The sequence below is a fragment of the Sinohyriopsis cumingii genome, chromosome 12, assembly GCF_028554795.1.
Source record: "Sinohyriopsis cumingii isolate HCF-2022 chromosome 12, ASM2855479v2, whole genome shotgun sequence".
In the NCBI taxonomy this organism is placed as follows: domain Eukaryota; kingdom Metazoa; phylum Mollusca; class Bivalvia; order Unionida; family Unionidae; genus Sinohyriopsis; species Sinohyriopsis cumingii.
The window spans coordinates 53,824,122-53,843,923 of record NC_142972.1 but is presented as its reverse complement, the minus strand read 5'-3'; the positions used below and the strand labels follow the sequence as shown (position 1 = coordinate 53,843,923).

Genomic DNA, 19,802 nt, shown 5'->3' with positions numbered 1-19,802 from the left:
AGTTTAAGGCCCCTGCCCCATAACAATCAAGTGTTATTCCCTAATATAATTCTGGCAATGTCTGAAATACCCTGGCACTCCATGATGAAATTTTTTTATTGTACCCAGCTGTTAGTTGGCATATGAGAGAATACATGTGCCACTGAGATAATATTTGTTGAAGGAAGACCGTAATGCAGTGAAGGACTTGTTGAAGGAAGACCATAATGCAGTAAAGGACTTGTTGAAGGAAGATAATAATGCAAAGACTTGTTGAAGGAAGACAATAATGCAGTGAATTCTTGAAGGAATACTAATGCAGTAAAGGAATGTTGAAGGAATACTGCAATACAGTGAAGGACCAGCAACATTAGAAATCTTCTCTGGTCACACATTCGCTACATATCCACTAACATGGTATAATTGAAAATGATGGTTGTTCTGTGCATTGGCATATGAGGTGCTAGAGTGAACTGTGTGTAATTGACAATTTTCTAATCTGCAGGCAGATGTATTCACACAGAATGGTCAAGTATTTTTTTTTACACAAAAAGTAAAAACTATGCAATAGAGACTGGTTAGTTACTGATGCTTTTTAAACTTGCATTTCTAGTGTTATGATACATACAAATTTACTGAATTGCTAATTAACACAAATATTAATAAGCAGATTAATTTACTGAACTAATATTGAAATCATTCTTTTCCCTGGAATAATTACTCAGAATAGTTATACCATTTCTTCCAATTATGTCATGTATGCCCAAAATATTGATCAGAAAGTGATATTTGGAATAAAATGTTCAAAGGTAAATTCTGTAATTTAATGAATTTTTATCAACATTATTATTAATTAACCTGTAAATGTATCAATTGTATAAGGTGCACTATCAAATTTTTTTTGTCAATTACATTTTTTCCTAAATATATCACATTCAATAAAAATCATTCATACCTGAGAAAATTAATAGAAAACAACAGTAAACAAACAATAGAAAATAACAGTAAATAAACAACAGAAAACAATAGTAAACATTCCTGCTAAGCTTGGACATTAAATATATCATTTAATGGAACACTTAAATCAATGTGTTACTGGCAGCCACATAATTGTCTGTTTAAACACGACACAATTTTGTAACCATTTACAGGCATTAAACTACACTTCATTGTTTACATAAACATTACAGTCAAAGCTGGAAATAAAATTCAATTCAGTTCTGTTCTGTATAAAAGCTCTATTGTTTCTGTATTTTAACTGTTTAACTTACAACTTAAAGTTTTGAAAATGATACTATAAATAATAAACATGAGTGTGTGTGTGTGTGTGGGGGGAAGAACTCCTAATCCACTGTACATAAATGCTTCTTGTATTCTAATTCTTTGAGACACTGTTACATACATTTGATTTAATTTATATTTGATTTAGCTTAATTTTAAGTTTTAAATTTAAAAAAAAAAAATATCATCATATGTCAAAATAATGTAGTTTTGTTTACAAGGAACTCCAGAAAATAGTTTCACCTTGACTGTTCATCTGTAAACACTTAAAGGTGACCTAGTTCCCAACCTTAATTCAGAAATCAGTGAGAGATGTAAACATCTTTTTATTTTTATCTTAGAATAAAATGATTGGTTCTTGTCAAGGTCATACTGGAACGTGTTTTTATATGCAAATACTTTTCAAAGGTTCTGGAAAATTGACTCTCATCCTGGAATTTGATTTGCTTTTTGAGTTACTGTATAATCATTTTTATAGAGACTTTTTTCTCAGTCTGGGCTTAAAACACTTGATGTCAAGGTGTTCGTTTGTTTCTGACAAGTTTGGGGAATTACATTTTAATGTTTATTCAAATTATTTCGATTTTAAAGGATAATTCTTTTTCCTGGGAAAATTTGAGTGCTTATACTGAATTCTTGGACAAAGACATTTCATTAATCCAAACACCGAATTATTGTTTGTGAATAACACAATACAGTATATGTCATCACCTTTCATCTTGGAATCTTTGTCGGGACTTGAACTTGGATTCATTTAGAACATTTCATTATTAGGACTTCTAAAATTTAATTCGTGGATTATTCTTGGATTATTTTTGGACATGATTCTTAAAACTAAGTTCTTATTTTTTCATTTTTACAGTGCTTTTCCAGGGAAATAAATTACTTGTTAAATTTTTTAAAGCTTGTTGTTTTCACTCTTTCTTATGTTGCTGTTTATTCGAGCCTAAACATATAACAAAAGAGACACAAACTGCTTAAGTTTCAAAGGAAATTTTTCTCACTGAAATTTCTTGGCCCTATATACTTCAAGAAATAATTGGTTATGTTTTCTTCAACATCTGTATTTCCAATATCTCTATGTTCTCTGTGAAATAAGAAAACAACCTATCTTCCTCAGGTTTTAAATCCTCTCAAAGTTTTTACTTTCATCTATTTATGACTTTCCTCCCCACATTGATGATCAACAATTAATTAGTAATGACTATCAGCTTCTCTCTTGACATAAAGTAGGATTATTCCACAATCCAGTCAATGTACCACTAATAATAAATTCTGTTATGATTATGAGGACAACATTTAAGCCCGATATAAATTCTCTGTCCTTATGCTGAATCCTTGAAAATTGGTATCTCAAAGGAGTGTCTGTCCTCATGTTTGGCAATATCTGGTTACCATATATACTTGCTTATACAACAAAACCAACTTCAAACTGCACAAACCCAGATCGGCCATCACATAATGCACCAGCAGATCTGGGTGTCTGCAGTTTAATAAGCATAGAACAAACAAATAGACTCTGATCCACAGGCACAATATATTCTAGCAGATCAGGATCAGTGTTGTCGACTGTTTGACTCAACTTAGAAGTGAGTATATACAGGAGAATACAGATATATAAAAAAATGTTATGATTAGCAGAACTGTAATCTATTTGACAAGCTGATAATAACAGAACCTGATGCAGCCTGTTCCATTCGAGTTCCAACAAACCACTGACACTAGATTTAAGAAATCCCTGATAGCATGACTCCAATGTAATGTGTAATACAACTTAGTTTGGCCTGTATCTCATCACATTACATGCTATTACAGCAGCAACATTTATTTGTGCAAACAGATCAATTTAGTTTTATTACCTGTAAACAATGAACAAATCGATGACATGCTTGAGACTGTCACTGGCACAGAAACTATGATCTGTTCCAGTTAAATTACTGTATATAATTCCACATCTTTGTATAAGAGGAATGGAAAAGAAAAACAAGCTCTTAGAACAAGTTGGAGATTACACTACACAAAATTACACATCTGACTATGCTATACATTTTCCAAGCTTTTATTTGAAATTTTGACCTAAAACCTTGGATGTTCGAGGTTTTTCCATGGTTTTCCAAGGAAAACTTGGGAAACCTTGGACAATGCTGATATTTTGTCCAAAGTTTTGTAAGCAAACATCGGAGGTTATCTTGGATATTAAAGAAAAAAGGAAATACCTTGGACAAGAGAACTTAGTTTACTTTTCGTTTGGAAAAAGCTTGAAATTGTAGACTTAGAAAAATTGTAGCTAAGAAATGGACTTGGTCTGTTTTAACTGTATATTTATTCGGAAGGTACTTTTACAGTTTATTAAAATGAATATTGTTTCTCAATACCAAAACAACTAACAAGTCTAGGATCTGAATTAAAAAATTGACTAAATTAATGTTGATTGATTGATATGGGTTTTACATTGTACCATCTCAGTTCAGGCAACATGGTGCCAAACAGAATCACATATTTATTTCTTTTCTTCAAATGCAGTTGTAAATGAATTCTGCTTCTTGACCTTGCTTGTCTTAAAAACACTGACCATATATGTGCTTTGTTAAAGCCTCCTTTGTATGTATGTTTATAAGACCACCCCCAATCCACCCCAGGTGTATGTCCTATTGCATTGGTTTTAAAATAACGGAAGGTAGATAGTTATTTTGTATGTGTTTGTTTTTGTTTTTTTACACGCACACACAAATATATATTCCTCGAACACCGCCCTGGCATAAAACATCAGACCAAGAATTGAGCAAATATTACAGAATATAAGAATACATTTTATTTTTCATTTGTTCAACACGTACAAATACAATTTTGAAAAGGTCCAAATATCAAAAATGCCCATAAGGTTCCTTTAGTGCCATATTGTTCATTTAATTTTGAAAATCCATCCATTCATATCCTGGTTTCTTGATGGTTTTAGCACTTCATTGATTATTTTGTTTACCATCACCTCTTTGATATTCTGCCATTTCATTTGAACCAGTTCTGTAAAAAAAAATATTGGTTGAAAATATAAAATGTGATGAATTAATAAAACAAACAGTACACATATAACATGACTGTTACTGGCAGCCTTAAATTTACAAATCATGTTTGGAATCATTTAGTTCTGAAAACAAGGTATTAAACCTGAAAATGTTATATTTCTATGACAGACTTTTCCATGAATCTGGGACCATCATTCTAAGTTGTTGGTAACAAATACAGTCAAGATTATATTCTGTTCCTGGCTCAATGGCATATGAGTTCAAACTAATGTATTCAATCAGTTATAAGATCCTGATGCTTCCCTTTAAAGACATTATTAAAATTATTCATAATTACTATCTTGTTATTTCAATGAACTGTATGTAATCAAGATATGACACAACTTGTTACTTATAAAAGTTTTTAGAATGTTTGAAATTATCTTACCTTGGAAATTTTTTGTATTACTGTCTTATATAGTCAGACTGTTTGGTGTTGCCATCTTGGTGGTCTATTTTGTTGCTACTGTCGTAGCTGTTTTCGGTGGTTTTGGTGATTGTGGATTTGCATCTTTACTTGTTTCAACCCTAAATTTTAAAAAAGTGCAAACTTTTCAAATAATAAGCAATACATTCCATGCCATTTACAAGTGATGGGAATCGATTACTTGTGAAAAAATACATATAGCCACATTTATTGCTGACAAAAAATGTGGTTTGGCATTTTGGCCATTAAAGATGACAATAATAATCATTTTAATCATGTAACCTGACATCCTTTAAAAAGTTAAGAGATCAGTGATGCTTGCAGTTTTGTAAATTCGTATGCAACAGGTAAAGTAAAGCATGGGAACAGTATCATGGATGCCATATTTTCTTTTTAATTAAACAAAGAAAAGAAATCCAATTTCAGTAGTATTTAATATCATGAACATGGCATGCACAAGCATTAATTTTAATATGGTGCACAAATTTACACCCAAAATCAAGGGCATAAACTATCATGGTTTGCAAGGTTTATAAAGTTGTTAAACAAGGGCCATCATGTGATGTCACAAATCACTACCTAATATCTAAAAGTAGAATGCAGCTGCAATTTCGACAAACACATGAAAATATGGCAGGCCAGTACAATTATTTAAATTATAAAATACTGTACTTAAAGTAAATGAAAAAAGTAATTTAGCTTTTCATCAGTATACTGAAGCAGAAATGAATCTGATTGCTTTGTAGATTTGTTTTAAACAACCTAATATGCATGGATGTTCTGTTCTATTCTTACCTGGCAATAACACCATTCATAAACCTATTCTTCTGTTTTAATGCAATAATGATAATTATGTACACAGTTATTCTAAGATCCATTTTTGAGTCAGTAAATATATTTCAGATTGTATTGTTCTTTCAATGATTTAAAACATGACTTCTCTTTCATGTTTAATAATAAAAATAATAATAAATACTTAAAACCATTAATATTTTTCTTCTAAATTCAACTAATGTTAATGGGTTAGCTTGCTTTACTCTGTTGAAAATGGGCATAGTTAAATAATTTTATCATTAAAATGTACCATATTCTTGTAATTCACTTCCAAAGAATTACAACTGAATCGTACAAAGATAAAATTTAAAAAAACCCAGCAATAATAAGAGATTATTATTATCATCATGATTATTATTATGATTATTATCATATATCTATAAGGATTAAACAATGCATAGAAGCAGGAACACTCAGTCCCAATTTCCATACCATTGTTTCACGACAATTATATTTTTTTTAAATCCCTCTTCGACAACACACGTAAGCTGTTGAAATAAAGATGAAAACAACAAGGTTTACTGAACGCTGTAGGCCTACATGTTTGTCCGAAAACAATACGGCTGATGGTGCAATGCCCAGTGGGTAAATGACATTATACAGTATTTATAGCTTGCTAAACAACCCCATTCCCATCGAAAACAGAAGCAATCAACTGAAAAAGTGATGCAGTATATAGCTGGTCTATGAAATGAGAGCCAATAAATGTTCTTATCTGTTTAAAATTTAATGGAATATAATAAAAAAGAAATAAACTTACCTCCGATCCTTCCAATAATTCCTTCTGTAATCCCAAAACTCTGCAACTGTGCAGACACCAAATCTCCGACTTTGTTATTGTTGATTGCCTTTCTCGGCTGAACAATATTTAGGAAGTTAAGAACATTTCATATACAAGACACAAACAAGTTCATGTTGATTGATGAATCCATTTCTTTATAATGGAAGTTTTTACAAACCAGTTTGCTTTCAATGGACCACTTTCAAATTTATTATTATGGCACGTACAAGTCAGTGATATATATATATATATATATATATATATATATATATATATATATATATATATATATATATATATATATATATATATATATATATATATGTGTGTGTGTGTGTGTGTGTCTGTGTGTGTGTAGAAAAAACATAAAAGACAGACAACAAAAAAACTATCTACCTACCCTTATTTTAAAACCAATGCAATAGGAAATACACATGGGGTGGGGTGGGGGTGGTCTCATAAACATGTATACAAAGGAGGCTTTAACAAAGCACAGACATTATCAGTGTTTTTAAGACAAGCAAGGTCAAGAAGCAGATTTCATTTACAGTTGCATTTGAAGAAAAGAAATCCATTGGAGATGTAGCTATTGAAGTTCAGAGATACCTCCTCCACAGATAAACTTGTCATGTATTTGCAGTTGTCAAACTATTTGTGTCCAAGGGAAATGTAGAGGGATGAGTTCATCTTCAAGTGTTAGAATTTAGGTGTATAAATTAAAATCTTTATCAACTACAAGTACACTAACAAAGGCTTATGTTTTTTACTTTGATCCTTTACCACTCACAATTTAGCTACAATTTAACTAATGACATATTTTTACTTGATCACTGAAAGGATAGATGTGACTTTGCAAAGCTTAAATAAGGACTATAAATGTTGCCTTTTTACTTGGAAAATGTATTTTATAGTACCTTGTTTGTCTACATTTCATGAAAACTTGAATTGTATATGAAGTAATTGCAAATAAAAAAGATTTTACATGGGTTTACACTCAAAGTGAAAACACTGTTCAAATTTATGTCAATAACTTGAATGAGTTGAATAAGGTACAGCATGTGCATTATTATGGCAGTCAGCTGTTCATGCATCCTAATCTCTCTCTCTCTCTCTCTCTCTCTCTCTCTCTCACACACACACACACACACACACACACACACACACACACACACACACACATGATCTCTACTAAGTCTTGGTGAAATAAAACAACACTGCTAACAATTTCATACAGTACGTAGCTCTTATTTCAAAGATAACAGTGAAGTGGAACAAGAAAATTAAAAAGTTTTTTTGAAAGTTGAAATACCGGTACTTTTATTGTAATACTCAACAAAACTTAAGATATGAGTAAAGAATAAATTTATTTATAAAGATCTAATAAAAACCAAGATACAAAGGCCAAACGGTAAATATGAAACTTGGTTCAGGAAGCATAATTGTGTACAACTGGTATAAATGATCGGTCCAACTGTTTTGTTTCGGCTAAACTTTCTACAAAAGAAACAAAATGCTTCGCTTTCGTTTTAGACTTCTACATAGAACTATACTGGCACAAGCCAGTTTTTGAAAAAGATTAATCTGAGCCATAATGATAAAATTTCACCTTCTGTAAGGAGGGAACAGAACAAATTGATCACTTATGTTAGGGCCGTAACCAGTTACTGAACATTTATGGAAATTATTTCTGGGATGGATCCAAACTTACAGCCCAAAATATTAAAATGACATCAAAAGACATCTTTAATGAAAATAAAAACTTTCATGATCTTATCAACTTTCTAATCTTGCTTGAAAAATACGTTACATACAGATCCCGCCATGCATACAAATTCCAAAACCTCACCAATTTTAAAAATTGTGCTTTATCATACAAAAGGCTGGAAAAATATGCCACCCAAGTGACGTACAGAAGTGAGGAGTTTAAGAACAGTGAACCCTTTTGTCAACTTTTGGTTTGATTTTTTTTTTATACTTTCACATTAAAAAAAAACAACATGCAAGTTGCGGTTTGTAAATGAAGGGTTGTTCTTTTACAATATTTGTGTGTGTATATGTCTGTGTGTGAATGTCTGTGTTGTGTCTAAGTAAAGGAACATGAATAAAGATCAGGATGAAAAATAATCTTAAGGTAATGCTCCATACACCTTAGGTCAGGCAGTGACGTAGCTAGGGAACATGTAAAATCCTGACAACTGATCTTATGTTCAATAATATATATACGTAAAATCTTTGACTTCTTTTAAAGGAATGTTGTTTGTATAACTGACCCTGTAAATTTTGGACTTTATATTTTTTGCCTTACCTTTCATTTTATAGACCTTTTAGAGAATTTTTTTATCTTAGCATTTTATCTTTATTTTGTATGACTACATATTTACTTCGTTTTGGAAAGGTTAAACTTTAGATCAATTCTTCCTGCCATTATATTTATCTTTAAAGTTTTCATTACTTAACTTTTATTTGGACTTAAATATATATAGCAGTTTATTGTGGTGACATGTCATTAAGTTCTATGCATACATACTTTGTCCCATCCAAATACATAACTAAAATATGCAGCACCTCTGGATACCGTTGATGCTTCCTATTTCACTATAGTCTGACATAAAGGCTTATTAAAGATACAACATGATTACTACCATTAGTCTCTTGCTCGGTATCAAAATCATCCAAGTTCTTCACGATATAAACCAAGTTGCCAGACTGTATTGAAATTTGATGCGATAGTCTTTAGTTCAGCCAATACAGCGCAATATAATTTCATTAATATGTGTGAATCTCAAATTTAAAAGATGCCAATGGGTGGGTATATACCCCGGTACTTGCCCACTGACAATAACCCAGGTAATAAAATGGACAACCGGGTACCCCTTAAAAAAAAGGTCTCCAATTTGACATCAAGACACAGAATAAAAATTACAGTTTGAGGCTCGTGTTGTGTGTGCATTTATTCATCATCACAGGGGCTTGTATTGCTTACAATTTACTTGTCAGACATGTACTGTATAATAACATGAGGGAGGACACTTCTCTCCTTACACATGTGACCTATATAAGAATCAACTCCGATATTTCAAGCTAGATTTCACATAGTGTAATAAATTTGCTACAGATGCTTAGCTCAGGGATTCAACTTTGTATATGCCTGTTTAAAAGTTTGACTTGCTATCATACCGTTAATGAATGCCAGACCATTTTGACTTGCTATCATACCGTTAATGAATGCCAGACCATTTTGACTTGCTATCATACCGTTAATGAATGCCAGACCATTTTCCCATGCTACTGCTCAACATTGTCATGATCATGCCCATTTAATATGCAAGTGCAACTTGCTGAATGGAATACTGCCCTCTCATTGGCCATAAGAAAATATGCCTTACCTAACCTAATTACAGCTTATTTTGTATTATTCTATAGTACATATATGACTGATCATTAAACTGGAAACAATGATACGAGCCGCTGTGTTCATCATTAGACCTCTGTCAACATTCCTATTTTCTTTTTATAGTATCCACATGAAATAGTTAGAAAAAACAGACGGGTTTCTTGAATATGGAACCATGTGTCAGAGATTCATTCTATTTTTAACCGTACACATTAAGTGGACCAAAGTCTAAATTGAAAATAAATGGCACCAGATATTGCAATAAGCGGGCTTTATCGATGTGACTGATTGTTTTTTTATGACTGAAAAATGTTAGGAGAGTAAATTTGTTAAACTTAAAAACATGTTGCATCTGGAAAAGACATAAATCAATAGCACCTTTAAAATTTTGAAATAAGAATTCAACAGTGATGTAATACAACAATCATTTGTAGAAATTTTGACTATTTGTGAATGTTACTGTAGATATGTTGACTAGTTAAAGAGACTGTGTGTTGCTGTTGTTGTGGTTGTTGTAGTGGGGTTTAACAACATTTTTCAGCACAAGAAAGGCTATGAATGGCGGCCAGTATTAATGGAGGAAGAACCCGGAAAACCCCTGGAAAGAACCACCATCCCTTGAGAAGCTACTGGAAAGCTTTCTCACATACTCACATAGGCCGAACCCGAAACTGTGTGAGTGTTATGGATAAATAATTTATCATTTTCTTTTATGTTTTACTTTTGTACTAAATAAGTTAACCCACATCCACCTGCTGCAAGACCACAGCCATTATCAGGACAAATCCATGGTTACCGAGTGAATAATTGGCAGATTTAAAATTTTCCTTTAAGGCAGGTGATTTTTAGGACTTGCAGTCGAAAATTAATACAGATTAACATACAACAGAATTCCTCCTCTACTTAGAGGCTCTGTCATTAGCATACATATTACAGGGAAGTATTAAAACTCCTATGTCATTAAAGAGCTAACAACTAAATGCTGAAGGCTTGTATAATCATGAGGCTGCAATACTTGCCGACTGATGACACAAACTCTATAATTTACTCACTAATTTGAAAGACTGCATTATCATGCTACATTCAGCAGCTCACTGATTGGAAGATCAGATAACAAGAATTCATATGACTTCCTTTTGGAGCTCCTTGGTATGGAATCTTACTGAATGTCTCCCCTCTCAAATAACCACATCAAAAAAGACAATGCTACACTAATCACAATAGGTAGGCACTTAGCTGTTTATCCCATTATGCAGTGCATTGGAAAAAAACCAAAGATAACCTGCTGGTTCTTGGCCATAAAGTAGAGCAGGAAGGAATCATCAGTGACCTTGCCCTTGTAATATCAAAAGGAACGTGATAGTATATGCCTACCCAGTATATAATTGCAAGCAAAAGCATTGGCTGACTGTAGACAGAACTGACCAGAAAGACACGGTGACCTCAATCTTGATTTCTATATCCAACAACCAATTTGGTCTTCCTTACCCTAAAGGAAAACCAAGAATTAATTTTGCTCAAAGATAGTGTCAAAAAGAGACTATCATGCAGAATCCAACTGTCTTCAAGTGGAACTTTGAGAACAACACCTGTAAACTGTCTAAAGCAATTTACTTCCTTCTCATTACATTATACCCTCATCAAAATCTGGTGCCACTAAATTGTGCTGCATACTTTATTTTAAACAAAACCTTATTGCTTGTGTCACTGATCTTCATCTGGTGATCATTTGCCTTCCAAATCAACAAGTTTCTTTCCGTCTCACATGCAACATGGTTTGAATCTAATCTTCTAAAAAGATATTTTTTTCTTATGTGACTCACCATAACCTTGACCTCTGACCTTTCCATACAAAAATCTAAAGGTCTTTTATGTAATTTGTGCAAGCGTTTCATAATATTTGATGAAAGAGTACAATCTAGATGTAACGTTATATGAGTAAACAAAATATTGGCTTAGTGGTAGTAGAGATGATCCACCTCTGATGCAAGAGGTCATGGGTTTGATGTCAAACCCCTGTACCCCAAAATCAGAGCTTTCTTTCTTACCCCTTGTGCAAGACATACAGATAGCTTATAGATTGGTGAAGCAAAATGTCTCCTCTCTCTCTCTCTCCCTCTCTCTCATTCTCTCTCTCTCCCCCTCTCCCCTCTCTCACACATGGTAGATGTATGATTTTGTACAGTCAGCCAGGGTATTAGGGTATTAAGTTAATTACATATGATGATTATTTTGGATAACTCATGCACATCATGGTCTGAAAACATAGACCATACTTATAATAAGCAATAGTGCACATTACCAAGGTTCCTCTGAAAAATGAAGGGGGTGCCATCCCAGCTACACTGTGAGTGGGTGGGGCAATAGCACTTTTAATGGCTCAATATGCATTTTATATTAGTGTTGGGAACAATTTTATATAAACAGCTTTTCTAATAAAATTGTTCATTTTTCTGCATAAATCACCTTTCTTTTTAAGACAAACCAATCTCTGGAAGATCGTTAAAAACAAAACTGCAAGAGGTTTTAACAAGTATACATGTGTACCTGCAAAACATTCTCTATTACATCAATCATTTTGCCACAAAGAAACACAATTTCTTTTGTTCAAAATGTAAAGACATTTGTTTTGTGAAAACACTGTAAACATTGAAACCCAATTTTTTACAATTGTTTTATATGTGAAATACTGATTCTATGATTTCATTGCAAATAATAGTGAAACATCTGCTTATGCTTGAACAGTACTCTGAGCACCAATTCATTAATTTTAAGTTTACTAAAAACTTTGGAGCTTGCTTCTCCATAATGAACTGTATCTATTTCAATAAAGCTTTGAATTTACTGGGTACTATTTTCACTTAGTTGTTAATTCATTGGTCACATGACTAGGATAATTAAAGGCAGTTTAATTGATACTTACACAATATTTATAACAATGTTCAAGTGGAAAAATGAAATGAGTTAACCTGACATACAACAATGAACACTGGCACTTATGCAGGTATGATTTGTATTTAATTTGCTTGTTTGTTAGGGTTTTTCCCAGACTTTTTTATTTCATTGTTTGCTATGGGTAACGTAAAATTGTATCTAATAGGTGACCATGTCCAATATCAGTGACAGTTTTTTAAACTACATTGTTTACCTTTCTCTGACTGAAGGATAAATATTAGGATTATTATCTTAAGCTGATTTCTGTATTTTTTCACATAGCCAGATCTTGAGGACATTTTGTATGGCAACAGACCTTCTAACTGATCTCAGAACAACAAATGTTTGACTGTCTTTGGTGTTTTCTTTATGTCTTAATTTTTTATATATATAATCTTGTTTACAGGAAGAATTATTTATTCCTGCAATAACGTCGTGGCAGAAATCATTTTCTGTGTACAGTATTTTGAATTGAAATTATTCAAAATCTTCTTTTCAGGAAATACATGCACAATTATATTCCTGGAAAGAGACAATAACTGAAATTTTTTGTGAATTCAAATTAGGAAACCTTGGATTATTACTGTGAGTCAATACAAGACTGTTGGCATATCTCCACTTTATAAGCCATCACAGGCACATCAATACTTTCAGTACTGAACTTATTTTGGAACACCACAAAAGTTTATTCAGAACATTTATCATTAGGATTTGTGTTAAAAATTCTAGGAATATTTGGGATTTTATTTGCAATATTGAAAGTTATTTTCACTTTACAGTTAAGGGAAATAAATTACTTGTTGAATTTTAAAAAAGCTTGTTGGTTCTCACTCTTTTTTATTACTTATTTTAGGACCACAAAGTTGTAATAATGCCCTTTACCTTTTTTTAATAATTCCATTCCATTTATTTGATTTATAGAAAATACATAATTAACATGATAATACAAAGCAGGTCTGCTTTTAACTTAATTTAACAATGCAACAAATATGCCAGCCAATGGGAGATCAAAACACAATCAGTGGTTAATAAGGTTCGAACAACAATCCCCACTTACACAGATATCATAGTAGATTCATAATTTTTACACATCTGAATACAATAGGGCATATCATATTTATGATGATTACACTAAAACCAAAATCAAAATATATAATGAAAACACAAATTCCACCTGATTAAACTTATTTAATTGCAATTTATTTCTTAAAGTGTTACCATGGTAGGCCACAGTGAAATTTTCACTGATCAAAATTTTTCAACATTTTTGATTTACAGAGAATTTGTTTTGTAAAGAAAATGCAATAGAGTATACGACCTATTATTGTAAGTTGAGAATTCATCATGCCAATTCAAATTTCTAGACACTAACTGCTTTTTTGACAATAAAACAATCACTACATCAGGTTTCATTGACCAATTTTGTTTGCAACTTTCTTCATGTTCAATAAATAAATCAATTTTTTGCTGCACTTTCTATGGAGGAATGGGGGGGTTCAACACCTGCCTACCCATTATAAGTAGGTTCACAAGTTATCTGGGCATGAGTTATCAAGGGAATGGTGTACATAAATTTTAGTAGTCCGTGACACCATCCCATCAAAATAAAGATCTAAAACAGTAGATCTTTTATTTGGTTGTCCTTTCTGCACAAATTTATCATGTTCAAACTTCAAGGGCTTAAAAGCAACTGTGATACAGCAGTAGGATCTTTAAAAAAAAGGACAAAGTTTCTAAAGCGATATACCAAAGAAACAAAGGCAGGCCTTGAAAACATTAGTAATTTTTTATATATAAGTATATAAATTACCATGAATGAAACAACTGTACATCCAATAACAGACCCTGCAGCCAGCAAGATTGACGAAAGACTGAAGTCAACTCCAAAACTATACAAGAGGTCCAGGTGGGCCTGATATTACACACCTGGGCAACTAACAAATGAAAGTTTGTGAAACTATACATGTAGAGAAAGTGTGGCATGGAAAGAAGAGTTTGGTGTACTTATACAGGCATATGCCACATTTTCTACTAAGTCCAACAAAATGAGTATTTCTGACTTCATGATTAAAAAAAGGATTGGATTGATTGGTCAGAATAATTCTATAATGTTTCTTAACTCATTGAATGTGAATCCTGAATATGAAATTAACTGCTAATTTAAAGAACTTGGCCTGTTCAAATTAATGAATCCTGTAATCTAGGAGTATTTTTTTTAAAGCTGATAAAGTTTTCCAAAGGGAAGAACTTTCTTCGCAATCCTAAACCAGCAAGTCTCAATAGACCTGATCAAAGGTTACTTCCCTTGCTTTAATATACAAACTGCTATTTTTGCTTCTACAGATTATCTGCCAATCAGATACATGATCACCTCATTATTAAGCATGGGATGTACTCATTACTGAATTTGTTTGAAACCTTAATGATACAGGCATATAGTCCATGTTTGATCAAAATTAGATACAAAATAGGGCCTGCTGAGTGAGTGGTAGCAAGATTAACCAACCAGATGCAATAGCACCTCATTAATATACATATAAATATACGGATCTCACTCATAATCGCACATGTTCAAGAATTTTATCATATAATCCCATACTCCAAATTTGATTGAAACTAGTTCTGAAATATGAACTCCAGAATGGTAACAAGAATAAATGTTGATAGATCATGTTGCACAAAATATCAACACAAAATGGAATCCACACTAACAAAAGTGAGGGCATTTAGAAAGAAAAGAAAAGGGGGTGGGAGTGGCAAAAATATTCTAACACACTGCATATTTATGACAGATATTCAAGCGGAAATTATAATCAAAATCAGTCATGTCATGAATTTATTAATTTCTGTTATGAATATTCACTTTAGTAACATTATATGCTAAGCTGACGCCATCCTTTTAAAGTCAATATACAACAGTCTTCCATAATTTCTTTGTCCCCTTAATTCTGATCTTCTTTTAGGACATGGTTATTTTAGTTGACAAGGAAACTGCAGCAAACCATGTATTAATTTGATTCAGCAACAATTGATTTAAGTACAGTATATACTACTGGAAAAAGTGAATATTGATTGAAACTTTTTTTTTATCAATTCATGACATCTGGGACCATTATCTTTATTGCCATGAGCCTTCTGTACTGAGATTTGAATGTCATGCTCTAATGACAATTCCTCTTCTAAAATCTGTTTCAGACAGCCTACATTTTTCCAATATTTTACATTGAAAATACATGCAGCCATACTGTGAGACATGTGCTGTACCTTCAAATTATTCACAACCTAATCAAAATCAGTGAGACATATTTCAGTCAGCCAATGAAATTTATTGTTTAATGCTTCTTTGGCAAATGATCATACACGTGATCTATATCAAGCCCACTAGCCACAGGTTGCACATTATTGTATAATAAAATGTTTTAAAACATGATAAAATGGTAAAATTGCTGTAATGGTAAAATCTTGTTAGATCCTTATTTGTAAGTCATATTTGCCTAATCATTCACACCATGTACACTGTTTTTGTCAAAACTAAGTATCAAAACATAAAAATCTGTAACAAAATGGAATGATTACTATAAAATTAATGTGTATACAAAATAACTTCATTTGTGTATACCTCAAGCGATTTCTGCTTAGTAAAGTTTATAAGGTTTTTGTCAAAACTGTTTGAAAATCTCTTTAAAATTATTTATAATTGATCTAACATCTGAAAACAAGTCAGATCAATTGCATCTAATAATTCAAAATTAATATCCACCCCAAATTTCATTTCTGCACCTCATGAATTTTTCTTTTTCTAAACATTAAGTCCAAAATATTAAAAAATATTCAAAAGCTGAAACAAAAAGTCACAATCACCTCAGCCTAATTTTATTTTTGGGGGGAGTCACTTGTCTTGGGACCCACTACTTAAAAGATATCTGAAAATTTGGTCTTGTTCAGCTCAATAACCCTTGAGCTATCTTGCCTGCAAGGAAGCCAAGACTGATGGACAGAGAGACATGAGGGAGACGTTAACTATGTGTAGTACCTGTATTAAAGTTATTGTGATTTATTTGGAAGGTGTTAATGATGCACTGAAAATGACAAGGAATGAAACACTGAAGATAATAATGGCAATCACAGAACAAGAAATGAATAGAAAAAAAAAATGAATCAATAACACTGGACTGGGAATTATAAGAACTTGATTTGAAATGGTCAAACATGCAAACATGCAATTCAGACCTGTGGGAGCATGCAATAAAATAAAATCATTGCAACTGTGTTATAATTTAATCATATCATCCACATACAAAGTTTAATTCCTCCATATGTTTTGTGTGAGATCAAGCAAATAAGGTTGCCACTGATAAAGTCCAAGCTGAAAAATACAGGACACTTAAAAAAATCTGAACATGCCATATATACTTGCTTATAAGCCATATCCAACCGGAAACTGCACAGCCCCAGATCCATCCTTCTAAATATTCACTGGCAGATGTGTGTACATGCAGTTTAATAGGAGTTATCAGAAAATCAAACAACATAAACACATTATGAGATGGCGTATGAGGTTCTATATTATTTACAGCTGGATTCAACTTATACGCATATATATAGTAATTGCAATACACATAAACTAGTATAATCAGAGAAACTACATTATTCATATAAAAAAGCCATGTGTATCATTACAATTAGGTTGCGCTGACTGTACATTCATAAAGCTTTTAACTTAGAAGTATAAAATCAAATCCCTGACACAAGTCCCGAGGAATGATTGTGAACTATACAAATATGAATCAAAAGTCATCTGTACTGAGCTAGAAGACAAGCTGCTGTTCATCAGGACTCAAGGGATAGTTTCAAAATTGGCCCCCGTCAAATTTTCTCAACTTCTGGCTATGAGACTTTTTCTACCACTACTGTTTAATATATACATAATTAAAGATATACATGTATTTGCATATTTGTGAATTAGGTATTTTAGACTCACATTGTTCTTGAAACTGGTATGAGGTATACATGTACTGACTTTGCCTAGTTACTTCACAGTATGTAGTCAGAGAATACCAACAGTCCACTAGGAAGCTAAGCTAGCCAACCATAGCAGTTTCAAGGCAAGTAGAACATCTCAAAACTGACCTTGATGGTGACCATTTTAAATACATCAAGCTGTTTAGTATGCACTGTTGTGTAGAAGGTTATGTTTGGATTCTGAAAAATGCACATATCAGTTTGGGGCAGCAGTGTGTAGACTTCTTTTTGCCATTAGTTTCCATTGATTTGTCAGACCAAGTGAGTGTGTATGTGTTACTTGGACTTTTAATGTAGCTTTAACAATTTTTCAGTCATATCACTATGATGTCTGCAGTGTGGCAGTTTATAGTGATGTCTAGCACTGGGGCATGCCGCAGAGATGTAGCATTATGTTCCGCCCAGTCAAATTATCCTGACACCAAGTCGACCAGTCCTAACACTAACCTCTTAATGCTGAGTGAAAAGCAAGGCAGCTGTTAGTACCATTTTTGTAAGTCTTTGGTATGACTTGGCCGGGTTCAAACCCACGACCTCCCACATTCAAGGTAGACCCTCTAACCACTAGGCCACCGGAGTGGTGTCAGACTGGACCAAACGAGTGATATTGTTACATTTTGTTTTACTATAGTGATCCAAACATATAGACTGGTGTATGTTTATATAATAGGCATGTGGCTGTAGTATCAAGTCTGTGTACAAAACTGTCCATTGTACCCTTCAGTATGTAAAAATGCTTGGGAGTCACACGGAGAGCAGTGTGTATATGTCTGTGTGCAAGTGCATGCATCTGCATGAGTGTGTGCATGCATGTGTGTCAATGGTGTTGGTTTATAATTTTGTTGTTGTTGTTATTGTTGTTGTCATTGGGTTTAATGCCATTTTTCAGCACAAGATAGGCTATACATGGCAGCCTGTATCAATGATGGAGGAAGAACCCGGGGAAAACCCCTGGAAAAAACCACCAACCCACAAGAAGCTACTGGCAAGCTTTCTTACATACCCACATTGGCTGAACCTGAGACTTGACCCTAGACAGAGAGAAGTGAGATGGCAATGATCCGTAACGCTGAGCGCTTTAGACCATTCAGCCACTCAGGGCCCCCTATAATTTTGTAAAAGTTCTACATCTTTATCAGATAATTCTGGCAAAATCTTACTATCAGAATCCACCAACTAATCTTGATTGACAAGTCCAACTGCAAACTGCACATGAGGCCCAGATCTGCCAGCATATAATGTGCCAGTAGATCTGGGTCTGTGCAGTTTGACAGAATTGTATGCCAATTTACAGGAGTCATCAGTAGAACAAACAACATGGCTCCAAATCTGCAGCCACAATATTTAACAGCGGATCAGGATCTTTATTGTTTACAGTCTGACTTGACTTATAAGTGAGTACTTGTGGTATACTAAGTTCAGCCTCTGTCATTACAACTTTCATGAGTGCAGACATGATATCTGAAATAAGGTGAAGGACAAACTTTGATTGGGCTGTAAAGGGTGAAGATAAATAAAAATCCTGCAACTTAGAATACAGTGTCTTACATTTATTGTTATTCACAGTCAGTGTCACAGTTATTGTTATTCACAGTCAGTGTCTTACATTTATTGTTATTCACACTCAGTGTCAGTTATTGTTAAATTTGTCAAACATAATCCCAGTCAGTTTACACATGGCATGACAAAGCAATACAGAAGTCATGCAAAATTGTGCAACAATGGAACTGGCCAGCAAGGTTAGCAAGTGAAGATACAAGGTTTGTATTTTCTGAAGACCCAATGAAAGCATCAATGAAAACAATAAATAATTAAATAAATAAAAATTAATTCAGTTTCTTTACAATTCATATGCCATGCATAATCATTGTGACCCTAAACCTAAATCTGAGTCTCTTAGCAAGTCCCTGAAGACAAACTATGTCTAGGGTCAATGTCTACTGAATCTGAGTCTCTTAGCAAGTCCCTGAAGACAAACCATGTCTAGGGTCAATGTCTACTGAATCTGAGTCTCTTAGCAAGTCCCTGAAGACAAACCATGTCTAGGCTCAATGTCTATTGAATCTGAGTCTCTTAGCAAGTCCCTGA

The 19,802-nt window shown here is 33.1% G+C and overlaps 1 protein-coding gene and 1 long non-coding RNA gene across 3 annotated transcripts in view; both read right to left on the bottom strand.

Moving 5' to 3' along the window:
• Window positions 1-19,802, bottom strand: part of LOC149786458 (diacylglycerol kinase zeta-like) — a 198,863-nt gene that overhangs the window by 175,435 nt on the left and 3,626 nt on the right. The gene's annotated exons all lie outside the window — the stretch shown is intronic.
• LOC149786459 (uncharacterized) lies at window positions 4,058-6,417 on the bottom strand. Its single transcript, XR_016424924.1, has 3 exons — window positions 6,344-6,417; window positions 4,711-4,850; window positions 4,058-4,281 (listed from the first exon to the last, which is right to left on the bottom strand). It is a non-coding gene; the product is annotated as an uncharacterized LOC149786459 (long non-coding RNA).